Source organism: Eptatretus burgeri, chromosome 6 (genome assembly GCF_056783735.1).
Source record: "Eptatretus burgeri isolate ZD-2024b chromosome 6, Ebu_testis_v1, whole genome shotgun sequence".
NCBI lineage: Eukaryota > Metazoa > Chordata > Myxini > Myxiniformes > Myxinidae > Eptatretus > Eptatretus burgeri.
This window is the reverse complement of record NC_140966.1, coordinates 81,550,554-81,574,144: the sequence shown is the minus strand read 5'-3', so window position 1 is coordinate 81,574,144 and position 23,591 is coordinate 81,550,554. Positions and strand designations below refer to the sequence as shown.

Genomic DNA, 23,591 nt, shown 5'->3' with positions numbered 1-23,591 from the left:
TTCTGAGAAGCCGGCACTCCCCCAAGGTTAAGGCACAACATATCATGGTTCTGAGACAGTTATTTCATTAGTATCCATTTTAGATAGCCCTTCCTTCATGTCTGATGGGTCTATGGGACAAAATGTGTTGCAAAGGGCTTTTAGGTAGGTCGTGTATCCCATTCTTTATTCTTTTATCTATTTTATTTTACTTCATACAAACGTCCTCTCCTTCCCGCAAGCAGCTCATTGGCATACGTGCACCATTTCCTATTCAAACTTCATGCCATTCTTCAATGACATATCTCAGACCTTTGCTATACTTGAACCCCAATGCTGCAACATTCCTGCAACCACCACAACGCCTTCCCAAAATACCTGACAAACCACAACCCAAACTCACCTATAATTCCGACCACCGCTGCCTCGTCATGAACTCGCCGTCACAACCGCGATGATCCCTCAACCACCTTGCCATAGCTCACCACTACAATGCTGCAACTGCCTCCATCCAAAACTTGCCTGCACTCACTGAAACAAATGCCACAACCATGATATCAACCACCATGCCAAAGCTCACTGTTGACCACCACCACCTTTCCCGACTAGCAAGAACAAGGAGCTGCGCTGATGGACGGTGCACCATTGTGTACCTCGCTCCATGGTTCGTGTGATGACGTGCAGATCAACTGTGGGGTGTTTCCGGTGCCGAATCCTTGTCTGGGCATGGCCTAGGCTGGGGTGAATGTCCGCACACCAATGGCGGCACGAGGATATACCCACGGCCCACCTGCTCCGCCCCCAGGGCTCTACCCTCGTAGGAGGATTATAAATGTACCGAGTTCCACATGCTCGCTCTCTTCATCTGGTCCCAGCCTTCTTCTTGCCTGTCATGCTCGTATCTGGTCCTTCTGTTCCTGGAGACACGAAGCGGAACTGAGTCAAAACAGAACTCGGAGCAGAGCGCTGTACGAGCAGGGAAACCAGACCGAGCGCCGCCTTCGCCCATATACAATTACACTAACAGATTCCTCTGCATTCGCAAATGTCTATTCCCCTCATGGGTTCTTTGCTTCATTTTTGACACCTCCTCCCCCCCCAATCCCTTTTACCTACATCTTTACACCTTCCTCCACCTCATCTGCCAAACACCGCACACCTCATCACACCTCCTCACTCATGCACTTCACCACCTTTTCATTTTCTTCCCCACTTCCCTCTTCCCAACGAGGTTGGGACTGTGCCAGGTACAAAGAGGTCGTTCACACCTCGTACTTTCTCATCTTTCTTTGGGTGTGTCTGATGACACCTGTAATGTCTGCATCAGTTATGAATATTCTTTTTATCGGGTTAGCTCTACACTGTGTCTTCTTTACCTTCGCATTCTGCGAAAGGTTATGTTTTGGTCGGCATGCATTTATTTATTTATTTGTAATCTTGTGATTCGTATAACTCAAACAGTATTAAACCGAATTGCATGAAATTTGGTGGGATGATTGGTTATTAGCCAGGAAGCATTCGATTAGATTTTGGGATCGTTCGGGTCAATGGTCAAGGTCAAGGTCACGAAAAGGTCAAAATCGTCTTTTTACGATAACACGGTCAATTTTTATTCAATTTGCATGCAACTAACGCCAAAATGTTCAGAATTCAATGCCTCATCTTGTGATATGCAATATGACACAATGACGCCCATACTCTTGTTACCGGTTAGGGGTCAAAGGTCAGGGGGGTCACGACCTTGAAAAATATGCGTTTTTTGTCATAACGCGGTCAATTCTTGTCCGCTTTACATGAACCCAGCACCAAAATGTTCAGAATTTAATGCCCAATCTTGTGACACAATGACGTCATAACGCATGTCACCGGTTGGGGTAAAATGTCGGGGGGGGGGTCACGCCCTTGAAAAATATGCGGTTTTCGACATAACTCAGTCTTCTTATTCGATTTGCATGAAACCAGCATCAAACGAGATTACCTTCTCTTGTTGAAACGTTGTATTCACTGAGCTTGCGAGTGAAGACTCGCCAAAACGACGTGAGTTGATTGTTGTTTAGTCCGTAGCCCCCGAAATTCGGGGGGGGGTCATGACATTATAGATATGTGGTTTGTGTCATAAGACCATTCATATGAAACCACTTCCCCACACTCATACCAAGAACAAAAAAGTAGTGGCGGCGAAGGTATGCGCTCTATGAGTGCCCGTTCTAGTTTGTATATACACCAGGAACCCGACATTTGCGGGGGATACATTCTGGGAAAACCCTGCGAATGTTGAAACTGTGAATGGGGTGGATCGGTTCTGGGGATTTCCTGACCCACAAAAAAATCCACGAGTGTTTTGTCATCGTTACAATGAAGACAAGGGGGATAACATTATCGGTTCACGGTGGTTCCTCGTTCATGAAAAAGGCCGTAAATGGTGACACCACCAAAGTTGGGGAATTGGTAAAATGGGGACAAGGGGGATAATGTCTGTTCGCGGTGGGTCCTCGTTCATGAAAAAGCTACAAATGGCGACACCACCAAAGTTGGGGAATTGGTACAATGGGGACAAGGGGGATAACGTTATCAGTTTGGGTGGTTTCTGGTTCAAAAGGGAAAGTTTTTAAAGTTTAAAACGTTTTCCACCATAAATGCATGATTACAGTTTTATTAAAAATGCTTTCAGATAATTAAATGACAACACCAGGCACCATTTGCAATTTATTGAAGAATGCATTTTAGTCGCTTCACCATACCGAACTGTACTGCAATACGAAAAAAAACATCATCATCATCATCATGTACTATTTCAATTTTTTATTAAACAAACACAGCACATGTAACTTTGCAATATGATGAAGATGTGCCGTTCAGGTCCATGGGGTGGTCAGGAGCATTGTCAAGCATCAGGAGTACTTTGAATGAAAGGTTCTTTCCTGCAAGGTACCTTTTGACCAGAGGAACGAAACAGATATGGATCCAGTCCATAAAAAGTATAGACGTCACCCACGTCTTCCTGTTCACCCTCTAGTACATGGGCAGCTCCTGCTTGTGTGTTTTTTATTCAGCGCACACTGGTTAGGGAAGGGTAGAGCATCATGAGCTTTACCATGGAGCCCCCTTCGGCGTTTGCACAGAGGAGAAGGGATACCCGGTACTTTATGGGCTTGCTTTGCTCTTGCGCTGTGAGGTGAACGTTCTGGTCGGCATCTTTTTTCCAAAACAAGCTGGTCTCATCAGCGTTAAAGACCTGCTCTGGCAGGTACCCCTTCTCTTCGATGAGGCTCACAAGTTCTGCTAGGAATGCCTTGGTCGCGTCGTGGTCCCCGGAGGTGTTCGCCCTACAAACTTATCGTATGCAATGTGGGTAACTGCTGGAGGGGTGAGTCATCTGCGTATTGTTTGTGGGGGATTTTTTTATGAGTGATGCTGTATTCGGCAGCTGATAATAGATGTGGTGAGCAATGTCATCGTGTAATTAGTCCACATGTTGCTCGCTGCTAATTACACTAATACATATGCTGAACATTTTTAGTCTCTAAGTCACAGGACATGATGTCTTTCCTATCTGCAGGCAGATTATGCTCAGCGTTTTAAAAATGTAACAGCTTAGATGGTGCTGTTTGTAGCAAGATGGTGATTTACACTAAGATGCGCTGAATGTTTTCATTGTGTAATGTCAGTATATGACGACCAAGTAATTACTGGATACATAAATAGATGCTGTTAGTGTTTTCATTCTGTAAGTAACTCATGGGGATTGGCAATGTGGGGAATGACGTGTTGCACGAGTAAGACATCCCGCGAAACTATGTTTATGCCATGAAGCTACAATACAGTACCGCATGTTTAAAGTGCACTTGGTGAGATGTTCTGCAAAACTATATTTATCCTGTAAAGCTACAATGCACGTACAGGAAACAGGTCATGTTTGTGGCTTGTGGAAGATGTGTTTTTTGCATACGTACAGTAATGTACTGTATGTCTATCCAGCTACTTTGTGCGTGGCTTGTGGAAGATATGTTTTAAAACTGTTATGCTCGCGGCTCGTGGGAAAAAAAATCACCGTGAAAACTGCAAATACGTGGGGCAATTTCCTGTGAATGTAGCAAATTATCAACCAGAAATTCACGGAACACGCGAATGTTGGCACCACGAATGTCGAGGTCCGGGTGTACTTGCATTTCTTTTTCCGCATCCCACAAATCCTTGCTTTCCCAAGCTGTAAATATTGCTTGTAATAAAACCTTTTATTATTTTGCCACATGACCTTCCCCGCCTTAATAAATTGCTTATGTTATAAATGTACCCAGCTCGTTCCGTCTTTTTCCTCCATGGGTCCAGCATGTCCGCATATAGTTAGCCAGGAAGTTCTACCCCACTAATTGGCTCTTATTAGCTGGTGCATACTTGGTAGCGCCATTTGGCTGCACCTAATACGGTAAGTTAATGCAAGTATGCATCGAGGGCACGAGACCTGCCTTGGTATAGCTATCTCGGGTAAAGTATCATGCGGAGTAGTGTAACCCTGCCAGGATTGGCAGTACCAATTGGCATTCATGGTTGCTTAGCAACCCGTCGCGTGCGGGGGGTTATCTGTGCCTGCTGGCCTCAAGACCTGGCGGTCAGGAGAGACCTGAGCGTTTCCCCTCATGGGAAGCCTCGGACCCCAGATCTGCAACAATATCGACTATTGCTGTGTTGTCATTCAGTGCTCTCAAAAGCCATGATGTCCAATAAATGAAACCCTTTTTTAGTTGTTTTTTTATGCCGAAAACCAGTTTGACAAAACAGATTATTAATCTATCTATAATTCCAGCAATGTGTGTGTGTGTGTGTGTGTGTGTGTGTGTGTGTGTGTGTGTGTGTGTGTGTGTGTGTGTGTGTGTGTGTGACCGGTTTCTCAACAACCACTGGTCCGATCTAATTGAAACTTGCCAGGTATATTGCTGGGGACCTGAGTATGTGCCTTTTCAAGGTTTGATATTAATCGGACGAGTGCTTCCCAAGTTATGGCCATTTATTTACCAAACCGATGACAAGACACGTTGCTGCGGCCATTTATTTACCAAACCAATGACAGGACACGTTGCTGCGTAGGCGTGGCCGATGGGGAATGGGCGCCTTCGTTACCATGGCGTAGGAGTGGCAATGGTCAATGGCAGCGAATGTCATGGCTAGCAAAGACAGGGAGGTAAACTTGATTTTAATTAACTCTGTGTGTGTATCACAGCAGTTGTTACTTCAATGAAAGCGATAATTGGTGGAATGCATGTGAACATTCCGTACGGGCATGCACCAATTCCGGATAGTGATGACTTACTGTATTCTAATAATTTCTCGATTTCTTATGCGCATTTATAGATAAACACAATGCCCAAATCCAGTCGTCTTTTATGAGAGCGAAGGAACGGCCTGTGTAGTTGTTTGAAAGTTTTTTTTTTTTTGGGTTTGCACGTACGGCCACGCACGTATAAGCACACACGTACGGCCATGCATGCACAGGCACGCGAGAGCGAAGGAACGGCCTGTGGTTGCTGTTTCTGGCACGCGGTTTGAAAGTTTTTTTTTGTGTTTTTTTTTTGCATGTACGGCCACGCACATACGGGCATGTTCTAATATTTTTTAAACATGACAAGTGCCTCTCTTGGACTGCAACGTTTCTTTTAAAGCTTATGGGTGCAGATGAAACCTCGAGAGTTCATAGAACATGTTACCCCGCACAGTGTTTAAGTGTATGCAGTATTTCAATTTAAATAAAATGAGGATTTTAAAGATCGCTAAAAAAGATTCTGGAAGTTTAACGCTATTGAAGCAATCCATCCGTGTACACCACCTTATTTAATATGTTCAAGTAATGCAAAATTGGAGGTTCTTCGAAGTGATAAGAAGGCCATTTGTGTTCTACACAGTTCTAGTTTATGATTAAATTAAATTTAAAAAAAGATTGTGAAAGTCGTATAAATAAATTAGTTCCGGAATTTACCACCATTGATGCAGTGTTTATTACACCACCATATCAAACATGTTACATTCGTTATTTGTGCCTGTTTGTGTCATTTTGAATGCCCTTAAAAATAGTAAGTTTCCTGTTTGGAATGATTTTCAATTTTGTTTGACCGCCAGGTAGACAGTGAAAATATCTCACTCTTCTCTGCGCATTCAGAAATGCGATCGGGACGAATTCAGAAACAAAGTATGGTAGTCAGATTTGTTTTCCAATTTGTGTTCAAAATATAACAGCAATTTAAGTAAGTTGTTGTTCCACTGGATTTACTCAATTTTGAGACGTAAAGCATAGCTTATGTGCCTCTCTTCATGATGCCATAAACTCTATAGGGGTTAAATTTCAAGAGGTGATCAAACCAATGCTTCTCAATCACAGACTTGAACTGATTTAGACTATCAGATTTAATCACATAACTCGGAAGAGAATTCCAATTATTCACACAATGGATAGAAAAGGCACACTCTCTGATTTTTGTCTTAAAATGAAACTTCTTCATCTTGAGTGAATGCCCTTTTGGCCTGGTCGACTCATCTCATGTAAGAAAAACTTCTTCTACTCCACATTATCCAATCTTCTGAAAATTAAAAAAAAAGTTGAATAATCTCTGCTCTACTTAGTATATATACAAGAGTGGTTCAGACCAAGTGCCTTCCATCTATCTGGATACTCTAGTAGTCTAGTCTATGAAGTTCTGGTAACTGTAGTTGCTCTTTATTGTACTTTCTTGAGGCAATCTTCATCTTTCTTGTAAAAAAGTTAACAAACCTATATTACAATACTCCAGTGTTGGTCATACAATGGCTTTGTATAATAGTACAAGCCCTATTTTATCTAATGATGAAAAAGATCTAATAATTCCAAGCCTTTAGTTGGCTTTCTTAGCAGCATCTCCAACATGGCAACTAAAGAATTATCTTGGATCAAAGAGCACCCCGAAGTCCTTCTCCTCCCTTACTGACACGATTTCCCTGCTTTTCACTCCCCTTGCCCATGGTATAACTAAACTCCTGATTCCTTACATTTTTGCCTCATTACAGGGAAGCTGCCAGCGTCCTGACCAGTTCAAGGCCTCGTCAATATCATTATGGAGTGTTACTGCATCTACCTCCCAATTCACCAGGCTATATCATTTAGTATCGTCTGCGAACAACTTTAAACTGGACTGAACTGATTCAGGAAGATCATTTATGAAGACGATGAACAACGTCAGACCCAGTACACTGCCCTGTGGTATTCCACTTGTCATGGGAACAGAAGTGGATGCAATTCCATTTACTACAACCCTTTAGGAGTGGCCTGACAAATTTTGCTTTGTGTACATGGGGTAATAATCAGAACGGTGAAAGTCACTATGCAGGATTGATAGTATGAGGAAGGGGGAAGGGGTGATGCCTCACCACATGTTGCTATACACTCTGGGAGGTAGGAGTACAGATGGGTGTGGCAGTCAAGGAAAGAAAGAAAGAGTGAGAGGTGTGGGAGGAGAGTGCTGTACTTTATCGGGGAGGGGCAGGGGTGGGGGTAGAAGAGATAGAGGAAAAAAAAAAAGAGAAAGGCAAAGGAGGGGGAGGGGTGGGAGAGTTTGTAAAGACAATGTTATGTTCTGCTTTATGACCACACACACACACAGATATATCTATATACAGGTACTTCCATATTTACATGATAGATGCATTCCTGAAAAACATCATTTACATTGAAATAATGTAAATTGAACTTCAAAATTCCATTGACAATGTGTTCCTTGACAGAAAAAAAAATTGAGTGGAAAATTTTCAGAGTAAATTAGTTAAAATATTCTTACAATAAAATACTGTACTATATACATTAGGGTGTGGTCGTCTTCTATTTTTTTTCCTGTGATGCACAAGGCTGCGAGTCCCATCATTGACTGAGGGTGATGCAGTGCCCCCTGAAGGTTCAGAGCAGGAATTTGGAATTCGGTGAGGATGTCGGGGATAGCTCCCCTACTCCCATGGTGTGGGGATGCATGTTGTTGATAATTAGTCAGAGGCTCAGGGTTGTCTGCCCCTTTCTCCATGTTTGACAACTCCATGAGAGGACATGCTGGCTTCTTCTTTGCACTTATTCTTGGTGAGGGTTAGGGACATCCTTGTCACACACTCAACCTGCCCACCAAATTTCTTCCAAATCCATCCACAATTTTTTTGATATATCCTGTTCATAGACAGGAGTGAAAACACAAGCTCCACCTTTGGTAACGGAGGTAATTAGCAATGTGGACCTTGCTATATTTGTTGGGGAGGTTTGATTGGAAGCAAGAAAGGACTCTATTGTGACGTGTTCCATTACCTTGGGGGATGACCGTTTCACAGAACCAACATATAGCGGTTCCTGAAATAGTTATGTTTATTTTTCGTTTCAGCTAGCCTTTTGCTAATGTGTAATGGGTTTATGGGTCAATATGCATTGTGTGAGATTAGGCAGGTTTATCTTCTCATTCCTTTCCTATTTTGCTTCTGTGCACACGAGCTTCTCCTCCATGCATGCATACATACATGTACACCAAAGCCCACAACAAACAGAGGCAAGTAAGTAGCATACGTGTGCCAATTTCGTGTTTGAATCGCATGTCATAACCTAACGGACACGTCATGTCACCTTTTATTTTATCATATTCAAACAACCAATGCCACAACATTCAAACGACCTCCAAACGCCTTAATAGTAATCACCACACGCTCGAAAAAGCAATCCAAGCTCGCTTACATTCATCATTGAAGCTTCCAACATAACCAACAGCCACGACAGACAGCTGCCACTATCATGGACCACCCCACTATAACCTCACTGCTACGCTGCCATTACCATCTCCTCAACCACAGTCACCACCGATGACCTCCACCGCCTTTTGGACCAACATGGAATAAAGGAGTGCAATGTACCATTTCAGACACTTGGACTCTGGACATTCAGGCATCTAACTTGAAGTGCAAGTGTTCAACAGCGTGTTGATAGCCCGAACACTCTGCTCAGTTATGGCCCCCATTTGGTGTGCGGCATATGTTCAGGCACAGAGAGTGTGACTGAACACCCCAGTGCCACGTTAAGTGCAGAGTTCAGCTGTACGTAACAGCCCAGAGCATAATGAGGCCATCTTCATTGCTGTACTCTCGCGTGGGCAGGGCCAACACCATGTTAATTGTCCGTGCAACAATAGGAGCACTGGGAAATGCCTATTGCTTAGTTTGATCCACCTTTTAAGCCCTTCCCTCGCCAAGTAACTATAAAGAGCCATGCATCCTGTATGGCGGGCTCGCTCAGCTCACTTGTAATTCAGCTTAGATACATGGCTGGCGGTTAATGTCACTTGGCTTGGTGGAGAGAGGCAGAATGGAGCTCATGGAGCAGAGTGCTGGACAAGCAGGAGATTCAGGTGCCAGGCCAAGCGCAGTCATAAGAGCCAATAGCACCAAACACTTCCAGACTTGCTTACACATTAATAGGCTATCTTCTCACATGTTCTTCTTTATTTTCCATCTCGTCTGCTGTGGATGCAGATTCATAAAAGGAGCATCAGCGATCACGCGGGCAAGTAATGTTGGTCCCGCAAAAACCGGCATACGGGTTTGGAATCTCTGGAGGCTGAATGGTAGCAGATAGCTTGTCTGACGGGAGGGGTGAGCCTTCTTAACACTGAAGAATCAAAATGTCGAAGTGTTCTGGTCCCAAGTGAGGGTATTATAAAGAGTGAGGTTGGAGTCCCTGCCGGTCCAAGAGGGGCCGGTGTGCATATGTTCCATGGCAGGCGAAACACCTGTGGCGCTCACGATTAAGAAATTTTAAATTATATAGGTTTGAAATTTTTTCACAGGAGCGGGAGCGGATGTCTGAGGCCTGACGTGCTACAAGAAGTGAGTGGTGCTCACGGGATGCCAGGCACGAGTGGAGGCGGCTGCAGGACTGCCATAGCACAGCTCGTGCGCATGCGTGGAAGGAGTGAGAGCAAGCGTGGGAAAATCTTGTGGTATTGGTCGCAAAATGACAAATATGGGCCTAAAAAGACTTTTAGGGGCATTTTTGTGGGGGAAAAAAAGTGTGGAACCAAGTCTTTTAACGTTGTAAGTGTGCTGATTTTTTAAAAAGTGGTTCCCAGGCTATATTTTGACGTTTTGACCACCTAATTTGCATAAAACAAAATGGCCGTCGAATGCCATTTCAATGAACACGTAACAATCTACAACCACATATAATCACATTTAAACATAATTTTTATTATTTTTTCATATTTTGTGTATCACTCTGGTACATCCATATAATAAGATACAAAAGTGTGTGTGTGTGTGTGTGTGTGTGTGTGTGTGTGTGTGTGTGTGTGTGTGTGTGTGTGTGTGTGTGTGTGTGTGTGTGTGTGTGTGTGTGTGTGTGTGTGTGTGTGTGTGCGTCTCCTCCATAACTCCAAAACCATGAAACCAAGTGGCCCCAAACTTTGCAAGCACACTAAGAGACCTCCAATGAAGTGCATGACTGAAAACTGTGTGTTTAGGTAAATTTTAACACCCCTTTTGAAGATAATTAACGACCTTGTATAATTATCCTTTATCAAGGTTGCATCCTCGACAGTCCCTTGATGATCAGCTCGCTCTCATTCGCTGGGGTCCTTAAAGCTGCCATCTTTTCGGCCTTCTGAAAACGCCTGGGTGAGTTCTGAAACGCTGAGCTCTCATGAATTAATAAGAGTAAATAATCAAAGTATGATTTCGGATTTAAGGATTGAATCTTGTGGATTATAGAAAGTGTTCAAATATGCAGTGGAATCTCAAAATGGTGAGAAATGAGCGATATTTTGGTTTTTGGGGGGTGTGTCCCATTAATACCTTGCTATCGCTTGCCAAGCCAGCCGTTTATTATCAACAGGTTCATCCGTCTGTCTGTGTATATTTTAATGTGTGTGTGTTTGTCAAATAAATTAATTTGAGATTTTAAATTTTTATTTCAGGTAATGATGGATCCTGTGGTTAATCTGAAAAGACCTTCCTCTGTCGACGAGTCACTCTGCATTTTTGTCAGAAGTGTAAGGCTGGAGACTCCTTGAAAACTGCAAGTGAACAAGGTCTGATAACAGTAAGGAATGTCACAAGTATCAGAAAAAAACTGAGGGACAGGAAAAACGTTGAAGTCATAACTCACTTCGAAAATGCATTAAATTTAGCTGACATCCCAACACTGAAGTGGCACAAGACTCGTTACGCACCATATACTGACAGAACTAAAAGAGAAAGACTGCAAAAGTCCTTTGAGAAAGAAATGGACACTACTGCCAGCTGTATTAGCAGCAGCTCCTCTCAGAATGAAGGCACTCGTGTGTTACGAAAAAGTGTGCAGCCACTTAACTGGAACTTGTGCATCTTTTGTCAGAAGACTCATCAACACCAGCGTCTAATATCAATTATGCCAAAGAACACGAGTGCTCAGATCATGCAAGATGCCACTTTCGATTACAAAGTTGGGCTTCGCCAAGCTGGAATCAATGACCTAATAGCAACGGAAGCCAAATACCATTTGATATGTCTGAGAGCATTCACAAGGTCAACCACAAAAATCAGAAAAGCTGCCAATGATTCAGACTTAACCGTGGTGTGGCTCTGCAAAGAACTTCAGAATGCAGCTGAGAACGGACAGGTACAGCAGTTGAAGATCTACATTCAAGGAATATTTGCAGTCCCAAGTTGGCACTTTGTTCAATTTTTTCAAGTCACTTGATAGGAGTGTCAGAGACAGACTCTTTTAATTCCCATCATGTATGTTTACTTCATTTTGTAGGTTAGTGGAGGAAGAAAATGAGGATTTAGATGAAAAAAGTCACAATGTCAAAGTATTTGCCTGGAAGAGAGGACATCTATTTGTCTTTAATTCATGTAACTTTGAAAATCCGCAGTGACATTGTATAAACACCAGGGCACACAGGACTCACAGTGAGTGAAAAGGATGTAATTGCCTGTGTTCCAGATAGCTTGTACATGTTCCAAAGCCTCTTTTTTGGTGGACAGACAATCCTAGAAGATGAAAGTGATGAAGATTCTGTTCGTCACAGAGTGCTGAGCATTGCCCAGTATCTCATCGATTGTATCTCTGGTGGAAAGAAGCAGACCCCAAAACACACAGGTCTGGCCAGTACACTTCATCAAGCCACACGATCCACGGACATTGTCCACCTTTTTAATAAGGCAGGTCATTGTCTAAGCTGCACTGAAGTCATGCAGATGGACATTGCATTAGCAGAAACTACACTGCAATCAATGGATCCAGCGAGCAGTGCAAATATACCACCTAATATCGAGCAAAATAATTTTGTGCACGACACTGCTGACAACATAGATATCCTGGATGAGACTGGATGGAAAAATACATTTCATGCAACACAGGATTTGAAGATGAACTTGAAGTTCAGTCATCAAAAGTGACAACTGATGTTTCTTCTCGAAGGGCAAGACATGAAGAGGCCGACACAAGAATGGTCTTGCATGCCATATGCAAGGGATACAGACGTGCTCCTATTGCTCGTGTCTCATTTCCCCCATATGTAATGCACATCTCTCTGGATGATGTCTGGTACATCAAAGAAGTGGAAGTATATACCTATTGAGGCCGTGTACAACAGCCTGCCTGCAAACTCATCAACTTCGTTTCTGCCTTTTCATGCCCTTATAGGTTGCGACACAACATCATATTTATCAAATCATAGCAAACGGTCAGCATGGAAGATATTCAAGGAATATTCTCCACTGCTCCATGGACTAGGAGAAGGAGAACTGACAAGACGAGACAAGAAAATCAGCAGAGACATTTATGTGCAGGGTCTACAATGCAACCTGCACAGATTCATTTGACATTGTTCACCACCATATGCTTACGCAGTCTGAGCAACCAGAATCACTACCACCAACGAGTGAGGCTCGACAGTTTCATTTGATGAGAGAACACGACCAAGCACTAATTTGGAGAAATGCCCATTGTCCAGAGCCCGACCTTCCTTCACCTGATAGTATGGGATGGGAACGTACTACTGCAGGACTTCAGCCGAGTTAATGTCACGTAGCCCGATCCCAGATGCATGCCTGGAAGTTATTTGCTGTTCATGTCGTACTCAGTGTGGAAGTTTCCATTGCAAGTGTCTGTAAAGCTGAAATGCCTCGCACTACAATGTGCAAATGTAGGAAACAGGAAGAAACTTCGTGTATTAACAGTTTGTAAAGCTTGTGTGTTTGTGCATACATAATGAGGCATACCATACAGAAATGTTTTTAAACATATCAAGAACTAACATTTTTACTTGAAAGGAAATGCTGTACTGCAATAAATACTAATGAAATATTTGAAATTTTATTGTTAGAATGACACCATAGACTGCGAGTTTCAAATAAGGGGGCAATTCATTACAACTCGACGGCCATTTTGTTTTATGCAAATTAGGTGGTCAAAACGTCAAAATCCAGACTGGGAACCACTTTTTTTTCAGAATCAGCACACTTAAATTAGGTTACAAGACTTGATACCCCATTTTTACCCCAAAATGTCCCTAAAAGTGTTATTTCTGGAAAACCGGACGAGTCTAAAAGACTGTGGAGTGGATCGTGAGAGTAAACCGGGTGGGAGGGAATGCAAGGCAGCTCGAGTGTGAGGATAGTGGTGTGATGAAATAAAAGATGAAGTGACGCGCGACCACGTGACGCGTGGCTCGCACACGAGACAGATAAAACCGAGATGCTGCGCGGTCGACGGGATTGTCCCTGGGGCATTGTCATTAACTGCGGTAGTTCACTTGGTGCTCCTTGAATGGTGAGAATTGAGAGTGTACTGGACTTCGTGTTTATGCTGGTTAGTTGTTGTTATACTTTGCGGTGATTGATTGCACATGTATTCCTTTTGTGTTTGTAGAGACGGCTTCAATCAAGTGAAATAAAGCCTTATACTCCGAAGGCATTTCTCTGACATTCATTTCAATTTATTTCACTTGATTCCTTCGACTTCCTCAACCGACTATGGACAAGATCTACAAGCTGGAGAGGTTTGATGCGGACCCGAACGCCACCGACTCGGAAATGAAGTGGTCCCATTGGTACCGCTCCTTCTCACATGATCTGACCATCATTGAAGAGGGAGCCGACAAACTGGCCGCACTTGTAAACCATGTCTCGCCAAGTGTATTCAGGCTCTTCTCGGAGTGTAACACTTATAACGAAGCGATCGACGTGCTGCGGGCGCTCTACGTGAAGCGCTAGAACGAGGTATACACAAGACATCTTCTCACCACACACAGGCAAGAGGCCGGTGAGACAATCGATCAGTACTTGTAAGCTCTGAGGCAGTTGAGCAAAGACTGCAATTTCCGGGCTGTAACCGCCGAGGAACATCGAGATGAAGCGACCCGAGAGGCGTTCATCCAGGGGCTCAGGTCAGCCCCCATCTGGCAACGCTTACTGGAAAAAGCACAACCCAATCTTGAAACGGTTGCCGACCAGGCCCGAGCTATGGACGCGGCCCAGCAGCAATCTGAGTCATATGGGACACCGGTGTTGCTCAGGAATGCTGCTACTGCGGAAACTCAAAGAACTCCCCGGGTTACCTCTGACACTGAGGATGGAGATAATCCCGAGGAATCGGACACCCAGACCTCGTCGAACTCCTCGGCCACCACTTCGGTTGGTAAATGTTTCTTTTGTGGGTATAAAAGACACCCCCGTAGCAAATGCCCCGCCAGGGATGCCACATGTATGAACTGTGACAAGAAAGGGCATTATGCCAGGGTATGCAAATCTACTCTTAGAAGAAATAAACCCACTTCTGCTGCCCTCTACTCTCAAAAGAAAGTAACAGCAGCTTCACCGGGAAATCTATCCAAAGTTATCATCAAAGTACGAATTAACGGGCATATGGCCGAGGCGCTGATCGATACCGGTAGCTCTGAAAGTTTCGTCAACAGCTCACTAGCGAGAGACAGAAAATGGAAGATCTACCCGACAGACAATACAGTATGCATGGCCTCCACATCACTACAGGCCAGCGTACGAGGGTACTGCAATGTTGAGCTGGACGTAAAAGGCTACACGTATCGGGATGTAAGGCTACTGGTGCTTCGTGATTTATGCGCAGATGTAATTTTGGGTCATAATGTCCTCAAGCAGCACACGAGTGTCGAAATACCCTTTGGAGGAAACAAACCTCGTCTAATTCTAAATGCTCTGACCACCCCAGAGGTATCGTCCCCCCTGCCGTTTGCTAACTTGTCGCCGGACTGTAAACCGATTGCAATCAAATCGCGATGATATACCACCGCTAATATGAACTTCATCGCTTCTGAGACTAAGCGATTACTGGAAGAGGGTATTATAAAACCGAACGATTCGCCATGGCGCGCGCAGGTATTGGTGACCACCAACCAGAACCATAAGAAACGAATGGTTGTCGATTACTCTCAAACGGTCAATCGCTTCACCCACCTCGATGCCTACCCTTTGCCGCGCATAGACGAGATGGTCGAACGCGTGGCCAACTACAAAATATTCAGCACCATCGATTTGCGAAGCGCCTATCATCAAATTCCCATTCGAGAGGAAGACAAACCATACACCACGTTCGAGGCAGGTAGGCGACTCTATCAATTTAAGAGGATCCCGTTCGGTATCACTAATGGAGTAGCTTGCTTCCAACGAGTCATGGATGACATCATCTCAGATGAAAACCTCAAAGACACTTTTGTTTACGTGGACAATGTCACGGTGTGCGGTAAGGATCGGGGGGAACATTATGCGAATCTGGACAGATCCTTGAGCATTGCTAGAAAATATAATCTGACACTCAACTACGACAAATGCGTATTCTCGGCAAAGTCAATTGATCTTCTCGGGTACAAATAGCCGACGGCGCGATTAAGCCCGATCCTGAACGATTGCGCCTGCTCCGTGAGCTACCCCCACCTCATGACCTGCAGTCATTGCGCCAGGTGATTGGGATGTTCGCGTACTACGCTAAATGGATTCCCCAATATTCTGAGAAAATACATCCCCTGGTGCATTGCAAAAGCTTTCCGCTAGATGCCACTGTTGTAAAAGCTTTCCACAGCCTCAAAGATGATATCAGCAATTCCGTGGTATTATCGATCGATAGCACGGTGCCGTTTGTGGTGGAAACGGACGCTTCTGATCACGCGATCGCCACGACGCTCAATCAGTCCGGCCGACCCGTCGCGTTCTTCTCGAGAACTCTCTCAGGAAGCGAGCAGAGACACTCGGCGATAGAGAAGGAAGCGTACGCTATTGTCGAAGCCCTACGTAAGTGGAGACATTATTTACTGGGCAACCACTTCACACTCGTCACGGACCAGCGATCCGTTGACTTCACGTTTGATGGGAAAAATAACGGGAAAATTAAGAATGAGAAAATAATGAGATGGCGGATAGACCTATCCTGTTATAGTTACGACATTGTTTATTGGCCCGGGAAGGAAAACCCTGCTGCGGACACCTTCTCTCGGGTCTACTGTTCGGCAACAATCGGTCGGGCTTTGCAAGACCTTCATGTGTCTCTGTGCCACCCAGGGGTAACCAGAATGGCACATTTTGTAGACAAAACCTTCCCTATTCTATGAAAGATATTAAACAAGTGAGTGCTTCTTGCCCTGTCTGTGCTGAACTAAAACCCAGATTCTATGGCGCCGCTCCTGGCAGGTTGATCAAGGCCACTTCACCCTTCGAGAGACTAAATATCGACTTCAAAGGGCCCCTGCCGACTGAGACAGACAACAGATACATACTCACTGTTGTTGATGAATACTCAAGGTTCCCATTTGCATTCCCGTGCTCGGATATGACCTCGGGCACTGTCGTGAAATGTCTCTCTGACCTCTTTGCCATGTTTGGGAAACCTTCGTACATACATTCAGACAGAGGACTGTGTTTCATGTCGGCCGAGCTAAAACAGTTCCTATATGAACAGGGCATAGCAACTAGTCGAACGACGGGTTACAACCCACAGGGTAATGGGCAGGTGGAACGGTATAATGGAGTCATTTGGAAAGCCGTAACCCTGGCGCTGAAATCGAGAGGATTGGGGCCCGAGCGGTGGGAGGTTACCCTTCCCGTTGCCCTGAATTCCATACGCTCTTTGCTCTGTACGTCCATCAATGCTACTCCACATGAACGAATGTTTACTCACCAACGACGATATACCGGCGGCCAATCGGTGCCCAACTGGCTAACCTATCCGGGTACAGTGTTCATGAAGTGCCCGGTACGACAAAGCAAGTATGAACCAATGGTGGAGAAGGTCGAACTCATCGATGCTAATCCTGAGTATGTTCATGTTCGACTTCCTGATGGCAGGGAGACCACTGTGTCGGTTCGCCATCTGGCTCCCACGGGTACTCCTCCCTCTGGTACTCCTCCCTCTGACATTCCCTCCCCAGGTGTTTCTCCCTCAGGAACTTCCTCACCCGAGAATGGTGGCGTCGGGGTTGAGGTAGACGAAGCTACCGCATTCCACCCGAGAGCGATCGTGGAGTCATCCCCGGCACGAATCGAGGCTCCTCAAGGGGATCGGAAGCCTCCCTCAAGTGAAACCACCATTTACTCCCGGAGAGGTCGACGGATAAAACCCCCTCGACGACTCCATCTGTAAAGGGGATTATCGGCAACCCTTGATAACACTTTACTATGCTTCTATAACTCCAAATAATCCTCACTGCTTGAAATGTATGCTTCTGTAGTTTAAATAGTTCTCACTGCTTGAAATGTATGCTCCTATAGCTTTGAAGTAATCATGGTGCGTTAGTTGAATTTCTAGTTACATATTAAAGATGGGGAGAATGTGATGAAATAAAAGATGAAGTGACGCGCGACCACGTGACGCGTGGCTCGCACACGAGACAGATAAAACTGAGATGCTGCGCGGTCGACGGGATTGTCCCTGGGGCATTGTCATTAACTGCGGTAGTTCACTTGGTGCTCCTTGAATGGTGAGAATTGAGAGTGTACCGGACTCCGTGTTTATGCTGGTTAATTGTTGTTATACTTTGCGGTGATTGACTGCACATGTATTCCTTTTGTGTTTGTCGAGATGGCTTCAATCAAGTGAAATAAAGCCTTATACTCCGAAGGCATTTCTCTCACATTCATTTCAAGTGGAAGAGTGAAAGTGATGAGTTTGGCTGGGGGAGGGCCACAAAGCACATGGTGAACAGAAGGCGAGACCTCTCGCAGCACGAGCAGTGGGTGTGGTGGGCATGATGGGGGTTTCCCGTGGGAAATCCTCCAGAACGCCAATGTGAAATTTAAATTGATTGGTAGGTGACAAATGCACTGCTGATCACCTCCAGACTGCTGGGTGGAGGGGGGGGACTGTCACAGGGTAGAGTAGGTAGTATATTACCCAAGTTAGGGTGTGGGTGAACAACCCTCCGATACCAGGGGAAAGGAGCAGTAGTTGAGAAAGGGGGAGGGAGCAGAGGTTAAAGTATCAGAATATGATGCAGTCAGCAGGAATAATTATGCCGATGGGGGGCATGAGAAGTGCCCCCCCTATATTAGGGCAAAGGAGCATTCATGAGCAATAGATCTCAAGATCAATGGGCTTCTTGTTGAGACTACCTCTACAACTTGGGAAAATTTTCATGACGATCAGTTTAGAACTGTGACTTTTGGGGACAAACAGACAGACAAACAGACAGACAGAATAGTAATAAGAAGACGTCGTGCAGAGCACGATACTTGCAATATCCATACAACAAATTTGACCTCAAAAATAATTATTGGTGGTTGAATTCAATCTTCTTCTTCTTGCATATGGCAGTTAGCTGTCAGAGAAGCTATCATTTATTGGAAGCATGACTGTGTCACTAATGCAGTGCCCCTCTTCCAGTACACACTGGTACTCATGTTGCCAACCTTGGAAGGACGACAAGCTGAGTCAACCCCGTGGTGTATTAACTCAGCAGCCAACAGGGCTTGAACTCAGGACCCTTGGATCCCAAGCCACCACCCTAACCACTAAGCCAACACCAAGCTCAGATAAATGCAATGACCAAATATGCAACTATTCTTGAAATGTCAAGTGAATCGGATGAAAATTGAAAATTTTAGAAATTCGACCTTTGTTGACTTTTTGGTCTATGTTGACCTCAAAAATAATTGTTTGGTTGAATTCAGTGACCTGAAATATAAATTATCTTCAAATATCAAAAGGTTAGGGCCGAGCCCACCTTCAGACCGGCCGGCACCGCTACCACCTCCCTCAAGTACATGTGCACCTCAAGGCCGGCCAGCGATCCCTGCTGAGCCTGGTTTGCCATGTTGCCTTGGCATATAGTATGCCTACGTTGACCTCTCCCTTGGAGATTAAATCATACTCCAACTAGAACGGGCACTCATAGAGCGCATACCTTCGCCGCCACTACTTTTTTTGTTCTTGGTATGAGTGTGGGGAACTGGTTTCATATGAATGGTCTTATGACACAAACCACATATCTATAATGTCATGACCCCCCCCGACTTTCGGGGCTACGGACTAAACAACAATCAACTCACGTCATTTTGGCGAGTCTTCACTCACAAGCTCGGTGAATACAACGTTTCAGCAAGAGAAGGTAATCTCGTTTGATGCTGGTTTCATGCAAATTGAATAAGAATTGACTGAGTTATGCCGAAAACTGCATATTTTTCAAGGGCGTGACCCCCCCCCCCCCGACATTTTACCCCAACCGGTGACATGTGTTATGACATCATTGTGTCACAAGATTGGGCATTAAATTCTGAACATTTTGGTGCTGGGTTCATGTAAAGCGGACAAGAATTGACCGCGTTATGACAAAAACCGCATATTTTTCAAGGTCGTGACCCCCCTGACCTTTGACCCCTAACCGGTAACAAGAGTATGGGCGTCATTGTTTCATATTGCATATCACAAGATGAGGCATTGAATTCTGAACATTTTGGCGTTAGTTGCATGCAAATTGAATAAAAATTGACCGCGTTATCGTAAAAAGACGATTTTGACCTTTTCGTGACCTTGACCTTGACCTTTGACCCGAACGATCCCAAAATCTAATCGAATGCTTCCTGGCTAATAACCAATCATCCCACCAAATTTCATGCAATTCGGTTTAATACTGTTTGAGTTATACGAATCGCAAGATTACAAATAAATAAATAAATAAATAAATAAATACACGCTGACCAAAACATAACCTTTCGCAGAATGTGAAGGTAATTATATAATTGATGGTAGAACATCAGTCCTCAACCTGAGCTTCAGGCTAGATCTGGAGATTGCAGAATCCAACTACCACGGCTTTCAGCTTCCCGTGGAACACTAACAACCGAAAAGCAGGTGGACATATCTCTCCAACTCCAACATCATGTCCTCGTTGGAGAGACAGTTGGAGAGTGAGCTGGGTTTCTTTACACTAACAAATCATGTTCTCGAAAGGTTTTGTAATCCTGTCCTATTCTCTCCTATAAAAAGAATTTAACTTCCAAAATACCAAATTGACAACGATACCAAAATCATTTGACGTGCCTCATACCCAGGTAGTCTTGCATTCAGCTTTAGAATAATAAATAAATGCATCCAGTTGTTTTCAGACAGATGATAGATGGACAGACAGACCAAAAATATAAGCCTCGAGGTGGGGTGATGCTGGGTTGGGGACGAACAACATCATTGGTAGAAGAGAGCATGTAACCCATTGGACATGCATGTATGAAGACATCCCCATAACCTCTTGGGTGTGCGTCGCGCACACACGATGTACTGTGTATAAAACTTAGACTTACCATATTAGGGTTGGTACGTGCTATGCCAGATGAAAAGACGATTTCAAATGTCAACTACATGGGATGGTGCTGTTGAAATATTTCCTGCTGCAAGTGCAGAAGAACTATCAGAACTATCCTCATTCAGAATGACGAGGGAAATTAAAGAGTCGACCACACTGAGTGGACTAGCATCACATATCGATATAGGGCAGATATTATTATACCACCCTGAAGGTCATTCATGAGTGATCTGGGTTTTTACTGCTAAATTAATAAAGGCATAACAGTTCTCTTCAAACTAACTTGGCTTCCTGAAACTCGCTGCTTTCAGTGTTGAGCAAATAACTTGTTTTTAAAAAAAAATGACAATCCTACATTGTTAGTGACAGCTAAAAGGAATGATTTAAGGAATGTTCACCTCAACAAGGAGAGAATCTGCATAATAGTGATTTCCTCCAGGGTGGCTCATGAGATGAGGTTTTCATTTGTTGGTTACATTTTGTGAGGCACACTTACATGTGGAGGTTTAAGAGAAAAGGTGGGTGTTTCTCCTGCAGTGTTGTTCAGCTGTGTTCCTGTGCCTGTGACCAAGTGATAACCCTTTGGTGATGTAATCTCGGACTTTCCTCTTGCATTGTACTCCACAGAAACGTTATCTCTCCGGACGGATTGGCAGGAAGACGTGTCAAAATGTTACGGTAACGAAGTTCTCTTTTTTTCTCTCTGTTTTCCCGGGTTCCCGGGTCAGAATTCCCGGGTCAGAGTCGAGGCTCGTGGAAGAGCTAGAACAATGAATGGATCAGGAAGCAACAGAACAAAAGGAACAGCAGATATAGTTGAAGAATAATATAGAGGGAGACTTGGACAAACAATGGGTGTGCAGAGGAATGAGGGGTAGGAAAGGACACGTGGGGTGGACAAGATGGATACAGGAGCATTGCTTGTCTCAGGAAGGAAAAACTGGAAATGTGGAAGAAGGTGAGCTTGGGGTGGAGGGTGGGTTAACGGGAGTAGAAAAGGTCATGGTTTTGGATTGGGGATGATCTGATATGATGGCGAACTGCTATCTTGAATACCTGGAGGGAAATGTGAGATGGAAGGTAATGTGGAATTTGATTCCACAGGTAGGAAAAAAAGAGGAACAAATGAGTGGAGGTGAGTAGTGATCTGGATTTTGGGAGTTTCACCAGAAGGGGGTTGATGAAGTGTGTACTCTGCAGAATCCTGGGAGGGTCAAAGCACGGAAAGAGCAGTGGGTAAAAGACCAGAGAGAAGGCGGTATAAGACAGAGACCACCAACTTGTCAGAGCAGAGACCTCGGATGTTTGAGGTCCACAGAATTCGGACAGGGGAGGAGGAGTTGGGAGGATGCAACCTGAAGGGGAGGCTTTGAGGGGAAGGGTGCAGAAGGTTTGAATGGATGGGATAGGTGGGATGAGTGGGAAGCATTGAGACTGTGGGGGTGAGGAGGGATACAGAAAGGGGGACACGTAACTTTGAGGGGGTGGGGTGATGGATGATGTAAAAAGATAGGGCATGAAGTGGAAGAATGGTGATTCCAAATCCCCAAAATGGACAGAGATTATGATCATGGGATGGGTGTTACGGATTGTCATCAAACTTATGGAGAACGGTGGTGCTGTTGGTGCAGGATGAGGCTGTTGGTGCAGGATGAGGCTATGGGTGCAGGATGAGGCTGTTGGTGCAGGATGAGGCTGTTGGTGCAGGATGAGGGTGTTGGTGCAGGATGAGGCTGTTGGTGCAGGATGAGGCTGTTGGTGCAGGATGAGGCTGTTGGTGCAGGATGAGGCTGTTGGTGCAGGATGAGGGTGTTGGTGCAGGATGAGGCTGTTGGTGCAGGATGAGGCTGTTGGTGCAGGATGAGGCTGTTGGTGCAGGATGAGGCTGTTGGTGCAGGATGAGGCTGTTGGTGCAGGATGAGGCTGTTGGTGCAGGATGAGGCTGTTGGTGCAGGATGAGGCTGTTGGTGCAGGATGAGGCTGTTGGTGCAGGATGAGGCTGTTGGTGCAGGATGAGGCTGTTGGTGCAGGATGAAGCTGTTGGTGCAGGATGAAGCTGTTTGTGCAGGATGAGGCTGTTGGACCAAGCGCTTAGCTGACAGACAGTTTTGGAAAATATATTTTGTGAAGAATAAGAAAAGGAAAATATTTATTTTGAAGTGAAGAGGGGAAATAGCATAACATTGGAAAGGTGGAAAGTACAATATTCGGGAAGAAAGAAGCAAAACTAGGAAGGGACACAGCATTTTCACAGTGGTTATCTGAGGAGTAGGCCTTGAACAAATGAAAAAATAATTTGACAAATACAGCACAAGGTACGATATAACATGGAAAATTGGACAGAAACACAAGGATGAAGATGCAACAGAAAAATATGACAAATCCCGTTCAGAAAACTTACATTTAATGAGGAGGAAGCAGCAGCTGCAGATTCGACCAACATGTGAAAAAAAATTCCCAAAGCTGAAATGATTTATGACATGTTACGAAGCAGTGACATGATTCCCCGAACCGGAAATGATTTGAAGTAACATGATTCCCTGAACCGGAAGTGATTCGCAACAACATGATTCCCTGAACCGGAAGTGATTTACAGCAACACGATTCCCTGAACCGGAAGTGATTTTCAGCAACATGATACCCTGAACCGGAAGTGAGTTACAGCAACATGATTCCCTGAACCGGAAGTGATTTGCAGCAACATGATTCCCTGAACCGGAAGTGATTTACAGCAACACGATTCCCTGAACCGGAAGTAATTTGCAACAATATTCCTATGTCATTTGCAGCAATTTCACCAACATGACCTGATTTCCAGTGAAAAGC

The 23,591-nt window shown here is 44.6% G+C and overlaps 1 long non-coding RNA gene across 1 annotated transcript in view; it reads right to left on the bottom strand.

Annotated features, from left to right (window-relative positions):
* The window catches only part of LOC147025168 (uncharacterized), a 28,699-nt gene extending 5,401 nt beyond the window's left edge, over positions 1-23,298 (bottom strand). Inside the window, exons 1-3 of the long non-coding RNA XR_015059371.1 lie at positions 23,167-23,298; positions 633-896; positions 383-510 (exon numbers count right to left, since the gene is read on the bottom strand). This is a non-coding gene — a long non-coding RNA (uncharacterized LOC147025168). The remainder of the gene's footprint in view (positions 1-382; positions 511-632; positions 897-23,166) is intronic.
* Positions 23,299-23,591: the final 293 nt, after the last annotated feature.